The sequence below is a fragment of the Oncorhynchus masou genome, chromosome 12 (assembly GCF_036934945.1).
Source record: "Oncorhynchus masou masou isolate Uvic2021 chromosome 12, UVic_Omas_1.1, whole genome shotgun sequence".
Lineage (NCBI taxonomy): Eukaryota > Metazoa > Chordata > Actinopteri > Salmoniformes > Salmonidae > Oncorhynchus > Oncorhynchus masou.
The window spans coordinates 92,170,220-92,187,345 of record NC_088223.1 but is presented as its reverse complement, the minus strand read 5'-3'; the positions used below and the strand labels follow the sequence as shown (position 1 = coordinate 92,187,345).

The following is a 17,126-nucleotide window of genomic DNA, read 5'->3' as shown; positions in this document are numbered from 1 at the left end:
TGGGGGCTGCGGTGGTCACTGCTGTTTGGGCAGCGATGGGGGGGCCGCTGCTGTGATCCTCACCACCTGGATGTGGTCATAGACCGTCCGGTTCAGGGGGAAAATCCCAGCCTTCCTGAACCCACCCTTGATTTATTTAAGGTGCCCAGGGTGGTAGGGCTGGTGCTGCATGGCGAAGAAGTGTGTCTTGCCTATGACAACATCCCCCAGCACCAGGCCCAGGGGTGGTAGGGCTGGTGCTGCATGGCGGAGAAGTGTGTCTTGCCTATGACAACATCCCCCAGCACCAGGCCCAGGGGTGGTAGGGCTGGTGCTGCATGGCGGAGAAGTGTGTCTTGCCTATGACAACATCCCCCAGCACCAGGCCCAGGGGTGGTAGGGCTGGTGCTGCATGGCGGAGAAGTGTGTCTTGCCTATGACAACATCCCCCAGCACCAGGCCCAGGGGTGGTAGGGCTGGTAGTGAAGACTGACTTTCAGAGGACCGAAGACACAGACATTTCCTCTCAAAATCAAATGAATTTCGTTTTTTTTTTGTGTTCATGCAACCTCATTTTTAAAGATAGTTCCAAGGAAATGGACATCATCTTATTGCAAAGGTCATGGAAAGAGCAGGGGTTCATAACTGTCAGTACTCAGTGTATATGACGGAGTGAGAGTTCAAAGGTCAGTTGGTGCTATATTGTTGTTTTATACACGAATTTATTAATTTCTTATTAGTTTATCATCTCGTGCTATTGGAATCTATAATATTAACCCTAAACATTCTCATTCTTTGTTCATTAACATTATATAAAGCAACATTATGTTCCTTCATCTCTCATTGAACAGAATCACATCCTTCCCCTCTGAAAATAAAGATCCATACTTTGTGTAATTCTTATATTTGATGGTACTTATTTATTTATCGAGACATTATCAATGGGAAAATGTTCACCTTCAATGGCCACTGGCACGCTACAGAGGTATGCACTTCACAGATTAATCTCAGTTTCAATTGTACCGGGCAGATGGAAAACAGCAAGTACGGCGTCACGTGGGCGAGCGGTTTGCTGATGTCAACATCGTAAACACAGCACCCCATGGTGGTGGGTTTATGGTATGGGCAGGCATAAGCTACGGACAACCAACACAATTGCATTTTATCAATGGCAATTTGAATGCACAGAGATACCGTGCGTTGTCTGTTTGTGTCTCTTATGAGCAGGGCACCTATCAAGGGGGTAATATCTGGGGTATCGTGGGAAGTAGATGTTGAAGACAGTGATTGATGCCCGTCGGATGCCCGGTTTTAGATAGGGAGTCTCTCCCTACTCAAGTGCAGTTAATGTATTAACTACAGAGTCAGAGCTTTTATCCAAAGACCAATGCAGTGGGATCGTTGCAAAGCTTTTGGTCATGTAGCAAGTGTTTTCAGAAGGGAGAAACCGAGATGTCCTAGTTGTGGAAAAGATCCTATTACATGTTATAAAAATGATGAATATGTGACGTGTTGCAATTGCGATGGGAACCATGAAGCCACATCTTCTGAATACTTTACAAGGGTGACAGAGAATGAGGTGGCCAAAGCCAGGTTTGTACAGAACATTTCATAAGCAGCAGCTGGTTGAGGGTTTGAATGGTGCATCAGAAGAGTCCATGGTGGTGGATTGGCCTGCACTGCAGGCTGCAGGGGTTGCCTTTCACCAGCAGGATCCGGACATTTTAAAGGTTAAGGAGGTGGACTTTGTGGCCTTTATAGCTGTGGTAATTAATGGCACTGCCAAGGGTGGAGAAGAGGTCCAGGAAGATAGAAATCATAGTGATTGACGAGGAGCGGTTCCCAGGGCTGAAAGATTTCTCAGCGAAGGAGTTACATGCAATATTGTCACAAGACGTACCATCCTCTCAGGTTCTAGAGCCTGAGAAGGGAGATCTGGAGAATTAAAAGAAGGAAGGAAGGAAGGAAGTGGGAGTTTTGTTTGTTTTGGCAATGTACTATTTTTATTAGGATGGATTAAGTTAGTTTCACTTTTACATATGGATTTATTTACGTCATTATTTTATTTAAATGTTTTGGTTTACAAACTGTCCAGTTGGTGGCGGCAGTACACCTTTTGGGGTGTTGTCTGCCATAAAACGCGCAGAAGATGGAGGCAGGGAGAAATAGAAACCAACCATAACAAGCCGATTTGCGCAAGAATACAAATTTGTAGCTTGTCATAGCTGGAAGATTTATCATCCGATATGATTATTTAGTACCACACGGAGGCTCTATGACTGTAGTGGCACTTTGATGACTTGTGATTGGCCGACAAGCTACACGCGCCACTCTGGGCGATTCTTGTTGAGCAGTAGAGAACATATTAACATATTATCCACAACTCTGTCCATCGCTGTTGTAATCGAGAGTGAAACCAAAATGTTCCCAAACGGGAGATTTATACGATGGAGGATCCTCCAATTCTGGTTGATCAATCCCACCACTCACCATCTACAGAGTTCCCGGCTGCTCACAAAAGGAGCGTTTTAAATCCGTCAGTTAACATTCACATTTTGATTACAATGTGCGCATAAATTGTAGTTGTTTTAACAGAATAACCTACAATGTTTTTTTCAGCTTAACTCACGAGGCAGTGGCATTCAACGCAGCGTAGGCATGGCGTTTTTATTATTTTTTATAATGTTTTTAGTATTCATTCAGGTTCACAGTGCGGACCGAATAGTGTTCCCCATGTCGAACGGTTTGGTAGGTATACCTGTACCGTTACAGCCCTATCCTACTATACTGACACAACCAGGTTAACTGAACTAAAGAAAAATGCAAGTGTTCACAAGTGCAACACAACTCCAAACACGACAGATAAGCTGCATAGTCCCCTAGGCTTTATGAATATAAGCCAAATGTACTTATAGAACGGAATGAGTTGTAAGACCTCGTCAGTTCTATCAGCTAATGTGAGATTTTTAGATTACAAAACATTTGAGGACACAATTCAAAGGCCTATGTATTTTCATAGTTTTGTTCAGTGTACAATATAACCACAAGGCTGGCCATCTTTTCCCCTCTATCTGGCTTCCCTCCCCCTGGTCTAAATTCAAGTTTGTTTATTTGTCATAAACATGGAGCACAGTGCAATGAAATGCTTACTTCACCTCTCTGCAATGCAACAATAGAAAAAGTAAGTAGCTAAATTAATGAAAATAATTATTTCAATTTAATAATGGGCAGTTATTTTTTATTTTATTTCACATTTCACATTTAACCAGGTAGGCCAGTTGGGAACACTCTCATTTACAACTGCGACCTGGCCAAGATAAAGCAAAGCAGTGTGACAAAAGCAACAACACAGAGTTATACATGGAATAAACAAACGTACAGTCAATAACACAATAGAAAAAGCAATGTACAGTGTGTGTAAATATAGAAGAGCAGGGAGGTAAGGCAATAAATAGGCCATAGAGGCAAAATAATTACAATTTAGCATTAACACTGGAATGATAGATGTGCAAGTAGAGATACTGGGGTGCAAAAGAGCAAGAGGATAAGTAACAATATGAGGATGAGGTAGTTGGGTGGGCTTAAGCTTAAGACTCGGGCTTCAGTGATTTTTGGTATTCATTCCAGTGGCAGCAGAGAACTGGAAGGAAAGACAGACAAATGTTTTTTTGTTTTTTTTACCTTTATTTTACTAGGCAAGTCAGTTAAGAACAAATTCTTATTTTCAATGACAGCCTAGGAACAGTGGGATAACTGCCCAGGTTTGTACAGATCTGTACAGATTTGTACCTTGTCAGCTCGGGGATTTGAACTTTCAACCTTTCGGTTACTAGTCCAACAGCTCTAACCACTAGGCTACCCTGCCACCAGAATGAATGAAGTGTTGGGTGCAAGCAACAATCGATTGAAGAGCATGCATTTAGTTTTACTAGCATTTAAAAGCAGTTGGAGGCCATGGAAGGAGTGTTGTATGGCACTGAAGCTCGTTTGGAGGTTTGTTAACACCGTGTCCAAAGAAGGGCCAAAGGTATACAGAATGGTGTTGTCTGCGTAGAGGTGGATCAGAGAATCACCAGCAGCAAGCGCGACATCATTGATGTATACAGAGAAAAGAGTCGGTCCAAGAATTGAACCCTGTGACACCCCCATAGAGACTTCCAGAGGTCCGGACAACAGCCCTTCGATTTGACACACTGAACTCTATCTGAGAAGTAGTTGGTGAACCAGGCGAGGCAGTCATTTGAGAAACCAAGGCGGTTGAGTCTGCTGATAAGAATATGTTGATTGACAGAGTCGAAAGCCTTGGCCAGGTCGATGAAGATGGCTGCACAGTACTGTCTTTTATCGAGTGATTGACAGAGTCAAAAGCCAAGTTTCTGCAGGGGGTGCTGAGCTGTTGGCCGGGGTAGGGGTAGCCAGGTGCAAAGCATGGCCAGCCGTATAAAAAAATGCTTGTTGAAATGATCGATTATCGTAGATTTATCGGTGGTGACAGAGTTTCCTAGCCTCGGTGCAGCTGGCAGCTGGGAGGAGGTGCTCTTATTCTCCATGGACTTTACAGTGTCCCAGAACTTTTTGGAATTAGTGCTACAGGATGGAAATTTCTGTTTGAAAAAACTAGCTCTTGCTTTCCTAACTGACTGAGTATATTGGTTCCTGACTTCCTTGAAAAGTTGCGTATCGCAGGGGCTACTCGATGCTAATGCAGAACGCCTCAAATAATTACATAGCCTATATGGAAATAACAGACATGAGCCAAGCATGTTTGCCTGTATAATGATATAGGTTATAACACCTATGATTCATTTAATCAGTTCTACCATCTCAACAATGCTCATTTTGAAAAGAGTTAAACATGTTGTAGTAAAGTTCAGCTTCCGTCCACAGGGGGGCACTGTGGCACTGTCAGAAGATATGTGCTCCAGTCAGAAAAACATTTGCTCATCTCTTCATTTTTTATTTTTTTATTTAGCTAGCTACAGAAACTAAACCCATCCAATACAATCGCCGGAAATAATTACTTTTCCTAATTTCATGACTTATATAAACATTCTTAGCTTGCCCATTCACTAAATATACTGTTAAATAACACAGACTCGCTTAGGATACTGAGCGCTAACTTATTAGCATTAGCCTAACCTTATGCTGATGGAGACTAGTTAGCTACCGCCAAACCTGTGGCTCTGTTTCTGCACTCTGACTTTCTGGTTTCTGGCTGTTCTACCGCATTCATTACTGCCTCAAACCTGCTCACTTCATTTGGAAGAAATTCTGGAGTATCCATATTTGCTGTGTTGAGGCATTTTACTGAGTGATGGGATTGACATCTAACCGGTGCTGTAGGGGTGGGGTTAAGGGACGTGAGCGGTCCACTGTGTTGTTATATCTCGACCAATCACAGCAGGCACTGAGTCACATCAGGGGATTCTTGCAGTGCCTGCTACTGCCTAGCAAAGTATATTGGATAGTTTATTTTAGTCATTAAAATGTGCATAGCGCAACTGATGTGTGGTTATGGAAACTCAGAGTGAAATGTATATATATTGTTTATAATATTGATAATAATAATACCATCAAAAGGGTCGGGGCTGGACCATTAACATCCAGGGCTGAAGCCCCGGAAGCGCCACTGGCTAACATACTTCGTCTGGTCAAGAAACATGTACATTTTATATAAAGCATGCCTTGCATTGAATGCTGGCCTATCAGAGTTGAGTGTAAATACATCCTGAATAAACTGTTTGGATTTTTGTTGTGTCAGGTGTGACGTGTCAGAGAAGAGATCGGACAACAAGGTATCAATAGAATCTATTTATTGAAAAGCTACAGAGGATTCTCAGATATTGACAGGCATTGGTTTGAAAAGCATTTGGTGGCAGCAGCCAGGTAAACAAAACCAAAAGACGGCTAACAGGATTATAAAACCACTCGCCACTTAAACACAGAGGAAAATAAAACAGGCAGTGCAAATGTGGATATTAAAAGTTTACAATGTTTGTGTGCTTTGTTCAATAATACATTTTGTGGATAAATTAAACAGTTTATGCCCTTTTTTATACAGTGTTCTGATCTCCTTTTACAATCTCTTTTTCCTGCTTAATCCTGGTCCTTTCATCTTTCTCTCGCTGTCTATTGTGTTCCATTAATTGTAGTCTTTCCCTCTCGAGCTCCTGTCTTCGTTCTTCTTCCATCTTTTGTTCTGTTTCCAGTCTCACGTTCTTAGCAAGGAGTTGGTTGTAATCGTTTTCAGTCGTCTTTCCCTTCTTCACTTTCTTTTTTTCCGTTTTGGCTTGATTGAGGTCTTTCTCTGCCTTATCCGCTCGGTTTTTTGATTTATCGCTACCCATTCTCTTGTTGATCTTGTAGGTCTGACTTTTAGAGATGAGATATAAAAATAACCAAAAACAGACAGTGAATGCTTTTGCTCCTGGAAACAGTATTTTATATATATATATATATATATATATATATACACACATACATACATACATACACACACACACACACACACGTGTTCTTAGGCTCCGTAGAAGCTAAGGTATTTGTGATCAAACATGCATCTCAACTCTGACCCAACAGCATGACTAAACAGGATGATCAACAAGGCTAATTTTGTCATTTCTTTAAATACCTTAAGACAATAACTGCCACCAGCCTCTGTTTCTACTCTAGAAACACTGTAAATAAACATTTGTAAAAAATGTATTCTTAATTGATTTGTCAAGTTAAATAAAGTTTGGAGAAGAAAAAAAAATGTGAAATCTATTTCCTCATCTGTCTGTTCAAGTGAAATGGTGCTGGGAGTGTAAAGTAGTAATGTTGTCTTCCTCCGGATCTCTTTCCAAGTTGTGGAAGGTGTAAATAAGACGTGATTGCGTTCAAGTGCTTTTGAAGTCGCAATAATGCTTCAGTAAAATTATAGCATAAAGATCACTCAATTTGTTTAATTATTTTCACTGGATCAGAGATAGCATACGCAAATGTTTCAGCTTTACAGCCTTCTTCGGTGTTTAGGTACAACTTTATTTTAATTCAAAACATTTGTAAAGAACCGATGAGCAGCAGGTGCTTCTAATCAGGGTTGCCACTCATCTGCCAATCAGGGATGTGGCTTCTGTGGTCTACCTGAAAACAAGTTACAATCACAAAGAAATACAGAATTATAGGGTATGGGGGCTGGCCTGATGGGCAACTCACAAATCAAATCGCCCCACTAATGTCAATTCATGAAAAAAGCCCACCACAAAGGACATTAGGCAAAGCCGTTAAGAAATATGTTGGGCAACTCAAATTATATGCAAAGTCTGATATGGACAGTATTCTTGTATAGCAGTCTAAATGTGGGGAAATCGAATTCTTCATTTAAACCGTGTGGAGATACAGAATGTAACTTATTTATCCACATGGCTTCTCATTGTAGTAATTTATCGTCATGGTCACCTATACTTGGTGGATGAACGTTTTTGATCCCAACGCAACGCAATTCATTAATAGAATGATTGTTCTATAAAGTGTCTCAACAAGCGAGGTGATATCTTGACGTCTAATAGTGGATGTATGTTCTCCAATACGTACTTTCAAGGCGCGAGATGTTTTGCCAAATTATTTCTCATTACAAGAACACTAACATAACTCAGTTGTGGAAGTTATACGTGACTTTATCTCATAGGTCCTAGAAGTCTGAGGGCATACAACGTTAGAACGTTTCCTTATGGCGCTACAAGAGGTACACGATCGACAGGGAATCATCCTTTAATGAATGTCTCTTTTCTCTCTCTGACCACATCTGATTGAACCAATATGTTCGATAGATTTATTGATCGTTTATAGGTGAATAAAGGTGGCTTCTGGAAGGCAGAATGTTGATTAACAACAGACGATGCCATTACAGCTTTCAAAATAAGCGAAATACATTTTTATTTGTTTGTAAATATTATCAAGCAATGTATAGATTCAAAATATGGTTAAAACTATAATGCAGATATCATGGACTGTCCGTCCTGGCTTCTAGAGCACTTTAGAATTTGAGAGGGGTTACATTTCCCTAGCCCCATCCCTGAGCTGAGGACCACAATAACTGGAGGCACTGACAATGTTATTTCTCAAAGATCAATTCAAGTTAGAATCTACATTTGGTGAAACAGCGCCAGCGCCTTTCATATTGTTTCAGTGATGAAACCGAGGAGAGGAGCGTCCGTTTCTGGTATTTTTTGTTGTTGCAATGATATCCGATGGGAAAAAAGTATTCTTTGATTAAAGTAACTTATTCGTTGTTGTAATATCCCAAACGGACGTGCCAGTTTCACCAAATACGGATTGTAGCTTTAATGATTGCCCAGTAAAGGTTTTGCTAAGCAACCATTTAGGTCTACCGTTGAAATGAAATAAGGGTTAGTAGCCTACCTTAAATCAACGAAGTTTAATGGATGCAAAATTACAAGTAGATGTTCAAAATAGGAGCCAGGTGTACAACATACGTATATGTGTCTCTACCTAGATGTAGATGGGGTGTTACACCCTATTTTATAGACCAAATCACAGAGTTTCTAAACCCAGAGGCGCAACATCGCGAGACATCCAGGAACGCTTCTGAAATAGTAAACAGAACATGCCGGGATTTGGGGCTTGAGAAGTCAATGAGAGAAGTGAAACAATCTTCATTACTTGTTAATTTTCTCGAAATCAAAAGGCACAACCTAGATTCGAGACAATTTCTTAAGTAGTTGAACTTAGCAACCTCGTGAAAGTGATGAACTGACACTTTTTCATGTTTGTTAAAAACAAGTTTATATCGAAGCAGTGCCTCTGAGTTGACGGCTTGCACATGCGCAGTTCGGGATGACATCGCCTACAAGTGCTATCCGGGATTTCTATTGAAGAAGCAGTTTTACCCTATCTTCATACTGTCTTTGACCAAATCTCCCTTTCTTGTAAAACCACCCCAACACTCGTCTTGTAAATTACATGACTACAAGTCAGTCTCTGTGGCTGTTATACTGTAACATTGGATACAGACTGCTACAGTAGCCTACTGGTGGTCATTGAGTAGATCAGATTAATTGCATTTCTGCTTTGTATGCTACTTTGAGTACAGTACAACTCCAGTACAATGCCCATGCACTGATGGGTGAAGGTGAATATCAATTTTTTTACATTGTCCTTACTGCAGAGTAAGTTGATTGTTATTCTGTAAATTACATGACTATACAAGAATGAACATGAATAACAATGTAATCATTGGCAAACCTTGAATAATGGCCCTAGACCTTCAGTTGGGAAATAAATTCCAATAGGACCTACATCATATAAAATTCTTAAATCATGAAAATACCAGAAACAGAGCATCAGGGGAATGGAAACACTTTAGGAAGTAAATATAAGAGATGTATTCAATACACTAATCTAAACATGTATTTAACATAAAAGCATCTCTATATTTAGTATTTTGATCGTCAACAAGATTTATTTGAGCTATGGTCAGCGCCATTTTAAATTGCCATAGTAACGACTGACGCCAGGGAATCACTGGGAGGAATCAGCTAATTGTCTGTGGTATTGAGTTGTTGCGCGGAGAGTGAATTGAAGAGCGTGATGTTAGGTGAAGACAACGAAGATGACAACAGGTAGTAATTTAAACACAAACTGAATAGCGCCAGGCTGTATGAATTGGCTCCAACAACAATTGGAAGCTAACATCGGCCTACCCAAGGACCCACAACTTTTGAAGAAATGGCTTCATGTCCTGAAGAGAAGTAGGCTTTCTGCTGTTTTCACCCGATTTGTCCAACTTATCACCTCTAAAATGTCAATAAACCACTCTAAAGAGAATAAATATGTCTCATTACACACAGTGCATTCAGAAAGTATTCAGACCCCTTGACTTTTTCCACATTTTGTTATGTTACAGCCTTATTCTAAAATGGATGAAAGTAAATAAAACCAATCAAGTTGTAGAAACATCCCAAAGCTGATAAATGGAAACAGGGTAAAGCTGAGCTCAATTTCGAGTCTCATAGCAAAAGGTCTGAATTTCTTACGTAAATAAGGTATTTCTGTTTTTAAATAAATAAAAATAACTTTTTGCTTTGTCGTTATGGGGTAGTGTGTGTATATTAGGTACATTTAAAAAAAAATACATTTTAGAAAAAGGCTGTGTATATTAGGTACATTTAAAAAAAAATACATTTTAGAAAAAGGCTGTAACAAAATGTGGAAAAAGTCAAGGGGTCTGAATACTTTCCAAATGCACTGTACTGATGGAAATAAGATAAACGCTGGATGGGGTTACATAATTAAAGGAAAGAGTGGAGACATTAGCAGAGCCAGAGGCTCAGCACAAGTAGGATATGTAGAGGCCCTGTTAGAAGCAACAAGATTTTCACCGCTGTTGAAAGGAGAGGACCAAGGTGCAGCGTGGTGAGCATACATTTTCTTTATTAAATCAAAATGATGCCGAACAAAAACAATAAACACTACAAAACCAAACCGTGAAGCTCAAAGGCTTTGTGCTCTAAACAAAGTCAACTTCCCACAAACACAGGTGGAAAAAAGGGCTACCTAAGTATGGTTCTCAATCAGAGACAACGATAGACAGCTGCCTCTGATTGAGAACCACACAAGGCCAAACACAAAGAAATACACAACACAGAAAATAGAATACCCACCCCATCTCACGCCCTGACCAAACCAAAATAGAGGCATAAAAAGGATCTCTAAGGTCAGGGCGTGACAAAGATGTACAGAAAATAGTGACGGATTCTAAATATGTACAGGAAATAGTGACAGAAAATAGTATTTGAAGATATTGAATAGAGGAATTACTAGGGCCACAAGGGAAAAAAATAGCAGGTATACTAAAATCTGGGGATTATAAAGTAGTGAATGTTAAGGCCCACCAAAACGGCACATGGACAGAGGACCAAGAGATGGCAAGGGGGAAGTTTGTTTAATGATGGGAGGTGGTGGATAAATAGATCCCAGGGGGAAAAGAGTTGTACCTCAAGAATGTTTATTTGACCTTTTTTTAACTAGGCAAGCCAATTAAGAACAAATTCTTATTGACAATGGTAGCCTAGGAACAGTGGGTATAACTGCCTTGTTCAGAACTACAAATTTTTGCCCTGTCAGCTCGGGATTGGGGATTTCTGATTGGACTTTGGGTCTGGTCAAGACTACATGTTTGGCATGTTTTACTTGTCAGTGTTTAACTAGTCAGTGTTTAACACTGAACATAATTGAAGAATTTCAAGATATTTTGCACAGTAACAAATTTCATATGCTTCGAAATATCAAAGATACTTGCTAAACGAAAAATACAAATCGCAGATGGTCCTGTTCAAAAAGTTACTGATAAAACATTACTAACAAATACTTTTTGATTAGTTTTCATCAAAAAATCTCTGAGTTTAAGCGCATCAACAACTCACCACTCACCTCTCACCACTGCCTTGTTCAGAACTACAAATTTTTGCCCTGTCAGCTCGGGGATTCAATCTAGCAATCTTTCGGTTACTGGGCCAACGCTCTAACCACTAGGCTACCTGCCGCTCCTGTGAATGTGCAGAGGGAGTGTTCACCCAGCTGTTGAGGTACAAAAAGGAGACAAGTCACATAGAAGCCAACGTGATGAGCCATGCATCAGGGAAACACTACTTATTTTCATTACATTGGGTACGTAATGAGTTCTAGTGTGAAGTTTGTCAGGAGTAATGTGGTCTCCAGGATTATTAACAAAGAGTACGGTCCTATGGGGAAGTCTCTGCATGGACACTTAGATTAATACGTTTTTTTTTTTGTGATTTGACACATGCACAGGCTTTACTGTGACTAGGCCAACACGCCAGGCTACCAGTGAAGGGCTTAAAGGAATCCTGGTAGATGCCTTCAGTGACCTAGAGGTGCCAAAAATAAATTTGGGATAAGGGATCCCTGGAATCCTTACAAAAAGAAACATTTTGAATGGGGAGAGCAGAGGTCGGACGCTGAAGCAAAAGGATTGGATGAGTAGTTTAAAGTTTTTTGCTTTCGTTTGTTGTTTGCTTTTGCTGTAGGGTCCTGCTTGTTTTGTGTGGGGCATTAAAACAGGGATAAAATATACAAATATTGCGCAAGGAAATTATATGTGTACGCTAAACGAAACAGTAGAAACGATTTACTAAAGGAGGAACGCACAACTAAAATAGGTATATAATGTGGTGTATCAGACGCTATGAGTCGAGTACAGCTGGTGAGTTTAATAGTGCAATGAACATGGAGCTATACAAGACAAAGCGAGAGTAGGGTCTGGACATGAAACATAGTTCCATTCCCCAGACAGTATTGATTCTAAGGGAGTGACAGATATAAAGGAGGTAATCAGTGAAGTTGATGGAGTCCAGGTCTATCTCATAATGAGGCACAGGTGCGCATAACGATGTTGCCAGGTGTGCATAATGATGGTTGTCAGAGCCAGTGATTAGTAAACCGGCAACGTCGAGTGCCGCAGAAGAGGAGCAGGACCAGGAGAAGACGCGACAAGGTGAGTGCTCAGGTTTAGGAGGACAAAAAAAAGGATAAAAAAGGATGAGAAGAGCTAAATAAATGGTTAGAAAGACTAGAATTTGAAAATAGTGGTGACTTGTTTGACCATACATGTCCGAATAAGACAGGGTCAGCAGATTCATCGCTGCAACTTAGGGAGGAAATGAATGTGGTAGCGAATAAGTGTACAACAGGGTTTCTATGGGAACAAGAGCAAGAGGCTAACATGATAACTAGGGCCTACTACACTGGTGGAGGAAAGGTCATAGAGGTTGCAGGCAGTTTAGTAAACATGTTAAAAACCAAAGATACACCCTCCTGAATGTTCATGACAAACAACAGATGTATGGAATGGGTCACAAGGTTAGGAATCGTATGAAAGACACTAATTCACAGCGGACAGTATCTGGTGTAAAATACTGTTCTCATTATGTGTAGAAACCAGGGTCTAGCCCTCAAACTGCAGCCATCTCGACCCTGATACCTCAGAATATAAACATCAACTCATGCTATGAATGCGGTCTTGTTAAGATTTATCACCCAAGGCATCATAAATCTTCTGTCAGCATTAAGCCCCCAGAAGCCCTTCTCAGTAGAACACACACAGATGACAGTGTTCTAAGAACCCTCTTCTGTTGCATAAAACAATCATTAAATGCAAAAACAGTATTTTTAACATAATCTTGTAATTTCTCTTACAAAAGGATAATTGCAGTGGTGGAAAAAGTACCCAATTGTCATACTTGGGTAAAAGTAAAGATACCTTAATAGAAAATTACTCAAGTAGAAGGGAAAGTCACCCAGTTAAATATTACTTGAGTTAAAGTCAAAGTATTTGGTTTGAAATATACTTAAGTATCAAAAGTATAAATATTTTCATATTCCTTTATATTAAGCAAACCAGATGGCACAATTTTCTTGATTTAAAAAAAAATATGTATGAATAGCCAAGGGCACACTCCAACACTCAGACATCATTTACAAATGAAGCATTTGTGTTTGGTGAGTCTGACAGATCAGAGGCAGTAGAAATGTTCTTGATAAGTGTGTGAACAGATCACCAGATGGTAAAAATCCCTATTGCACTCCACACTGTCCTTTCCCACCAGGACAAATGATTGAGTGTAGTCTGGCCCAGGAGTGGGAAGGTGAACGGAAAGGCTCTGGAGCAACGAACCGCCCTTGCTGTCTCTGCCTGGCCGGTTCCCCTCTTTCCACTGGGATTCTCTGCCTCTAACCCTATTACAGGGGCTGAGTCACTGGCTTACTGGTGCTCTTCCATGCCGTCCCTAGGAGGGGTGCATCACTTGAGTGGGTTGAGTCACTGACGTGATCTTCCTGTCTGGGTTGGCTCCCCCCCTTGTGTTGTGCCGTGGCGGAGATCTTTGTGGGCAATATTCGGCCTTGTCTCAGGATGGTAGGTTGGTGGTTGAAGATATCCCTCTAGTGGTGTGGGGGCTGTGCTTTGGCAAAGTGGGTGTGGTTATATCCTGCCTGTTTGACCCTGTCCAGGGGTATCATCGGATGGGGCCACAGTGTCTCCTGACCCCTCCTGTCTCAGCCTCCAGTATTTATGCTGCAGTAGCTTATGTGTCGTTGTGCTAGGGTCAGTCTGTTATACCTGGAGTACTTCTCCTGTCTTATCCGGTGTCCTGTGTGAATTTGTCTGCTCTCTCTAATTCTCTCTTCCTTTCTCTCTCGGAGGACCTGAGCCCCATGACCATGCCTCAGGACTACCTGGCATGATGACTCCTTGCTGTCCCCAGTCCACCCGGCCGTGCTGCTGCTCCAGTTTCAACTGTTCTGCCTGCGGCTATGGAACCCTGACCTGTTCACCAGATGTGCTACCTGTCCCAGACCTGCTGTTTTCAACTCTCTAGAGACAGCAGGTGCGGTAGAGATACTCTTAATGATTGGCTATGAAAAAAGAAATTACATTTACTCCTGAGGTGCTGACTTGTTGAACCCTCGACAACTACTGTGATTATTATTATTTGACCATGCTGGTCATCTATGAACATTTGAACATCTTGGCCATGTTCTGTTATAATCTCCACCCGGCACAGCCAGAAGAGGACTGGCCACCCCTCATAGCCTGGTTCCTCTCTAGGTTTCTTCCTAGGTTTTGGCCTTTTCTAGGGAGTTCTTCCTAGCCACCGTGCTTCTACACCTGCATTGCTTGCTGTTTGGGGTTTTAGGCTGGGTTTCTGTACAGTACTTTGAGATATCAGCTGTTGTAAGAAGGACTTTATAAATACATTTGATTTGAACTGCTCGGCCTCCAACCGCAAGCCACTACAGAGGGTAGTGCGAACACCCCAGTACATCACTGCGGCCAAGCTTCCTGCTGTCCAGGACCTCTTTAACAGGCGGTGTCAGAGGAAGGCGCTGAAAATTGCCATACTCCAGCCACCCTAGTCATAGACTGTTCTCTCTGCTAGCGCATGGCAAGCGGTACCAGGGCGCCAAGTCTAAGTCCAAGAGGCTTTTTTTTTTAACTGCATTGTTGGTTAGGGGCTAATAAGTAAGCATTTCACTGTAAGGTACCTGTTGTATTCGGCGCACATGACTAATAAAATTCGATTTGGACCATTTTCCCATCCTGCTAAGCATTCAAAATGTAATGAATACTTTTGGTGTCAGGGAAAATGTATGGAGTAAAAAGTTCAATATTTTCTTGTAATGAAGTAAAAGTAATAAAACATATAGATACCTCAAAAAACTACTTAATAAGTAGTATTATTACTTAACTACTTTACATGGGGCTAGTAACCGGAAGGTTGCAAGTTCAAATCCCCGAGCTGACAAAGTACAAATCTGTTGTTCTGCCCCTGAACAGGCAGTTAACCCACTGTTCCTAGGCCGTCATTGAAAATAGGAATTTGTTCTTAACTGACTTGCCTAGTTAAATAAAGGTTAAAAAAAACACACACACAAAACACCACTGGTTGAATCGACGACTCTCTTGAAAATTGAACTCAGGAGCCCTTTGCAAGCTGGGGTGTTAGGGTGTTGGTTTGAGATAAAAACTAGAAAAACAAGGGCGAAGCGAAAAAGATCAACATAAATAGCAGTTATGGTTAACGCTGAAAGCTGGGCACACCCAATCTATGACGTAGTAGATGAAGACACATGAAGCTCTACTCGGAAAGCAAAGAATAAACATTTTTTTTAAACGGGGCCTCAAATCTAATATCAATATTACCCGCTTGTGAAGAAGACCTAAAGAAAATAATGGGCCAATCATATCGATTGGATGCCATGACGAATTTGACGCTATGCGACCAACCGCTGGAGACTTCCTTCAGCAAAGATGGCTGACAAAAATACTAGGACCGAAGCAAACGTTAGGTAATTATAACGTCTTAACGAATCATGCAAAAAAAATGCACAGTTGAGAGGAATATGTTAGTTCATGTAGAAACAAACGATTCTAAATATCTTTTGGTCATGAAGTTAATTTACGAAAATCACTATTTAGCTAGTTTATCTAACTACCTAATATTAGCCAGCTAGCTAGCTAGCTGTATGGGTGTTGTGACATGTTTATGAAATTGTAATTCATGTTTAATGTTTTAGTGACTCCTGAGAAAACCACCAAACCAGGCTGTCGTCTTGTGAAACAGTGGATGTAAGGAATATAGTTAGCTAACATTTTACTGAAAATGTAATGTACATTTTGTACGCTTGCCTTGCTGGTATTTGCCATGAAATGCAGCTGAAGTAATGTAGCTAGTTAACCATTGTCTTGCTTATTGTGTAGTGGAGGATAAAAAATACCTGTATGCCTATGGATGTGTAGCTAGCTATAAAAAAATATAGCTAAGAATATATTCACTGATCATGTGCTCTACCTTGGCAAATAAAGGTGTGGTTCAGGTCTTTTTCAGTCATATCCAATACCAAGAGTATCAAACTCCAGTCTTTGAATGATGCTTTGTCCGCATGTATGTATTACAATTATATACTTCAACCATGTTTACCAATCCTGGTCCATCTATGGTTACACATTGTAACTATGCAACGGACTAGAAACATGATTTAACTAGTTAAAGACGGATTTGTAAATTCACATATATATAGAAACAGAATTTAAAAAGGTACCCTGTACTTTCTATATATCATGTAAATACTTGAATAAACAGTTCATCTCAATATCTCATTTCCTTCACCTGCACTGATCTGAGGACACAGGATAGGTGTAGTATTTCATCAAATGATTGACTTTATTTCAACCAGTAGAGAATGTGAAACGCTTCGAAAGAAGTTCAAGTGTTATACATTCATAATACATGAATTATAAATATTATAATTGTAATATAAATAAGTTACATCTGTACTTCAATCCACATCTGGTGTGCATTATAAAAACAGGAAGAGAGGTGTGAGAGTGTAAAAGACAGAAAGAGGTAAGAACAGAGGAGCAGGGAAGGCAGCATATGATTAATGAATTTCAATGCTACTAAACTTAATATTCTCTCAGTTCATCACAGTTACATAATATTGTCTCTAGAGGGATCTCCTAACCAGCCTTGGGCTCCCAATCGACCTGAAGGTTATCTTAAGAGCGGGTGATGTGGCGATGACGGGACTGGGGGTTGGCATCCTCTCTCACATCAAAACAAAGC

General features: G+C 40.6%; 2 long non-coding RNA genes across 2 annotated transcripts; one reads left to right on the top strand and one right to left on the bottom strand.

The window, feature by feature from the left end:
- Window positions 1-5,775: 5,775 nt before the first annotated feature.
- LOC135551068 (uncharacterized) lies at window positions 5,776-8,758 on the bottom strand. Its single transcript, XR_010457178.1, has 2 exons — window positions 8,383-8,758; window positions 5,776-6,351 (listed from the first exon to the last, which is right to left on the bottom strand). It is a non-coding gene; the product is annotated as an uncharacterized LOC135551068 (long non-coding RNA).
- Window positions 8,759-13,757: 4,999 nt separating this feature from the next.
- Window positions 13,758-16,653, top strand: LOC135551067 (uncharacterized). Its single transcript, XR_010457177.1, has 2 exons — window positions 13,758-15,849; window positions 16,078-16,653. It is a non-coding gene; the product is annotated as an uncharacterized LOC135551067 (long non-coding RNA).
- The last annotated feature ends 473 nt before the right edge of the window (window positions 16,654-17,126 follow it).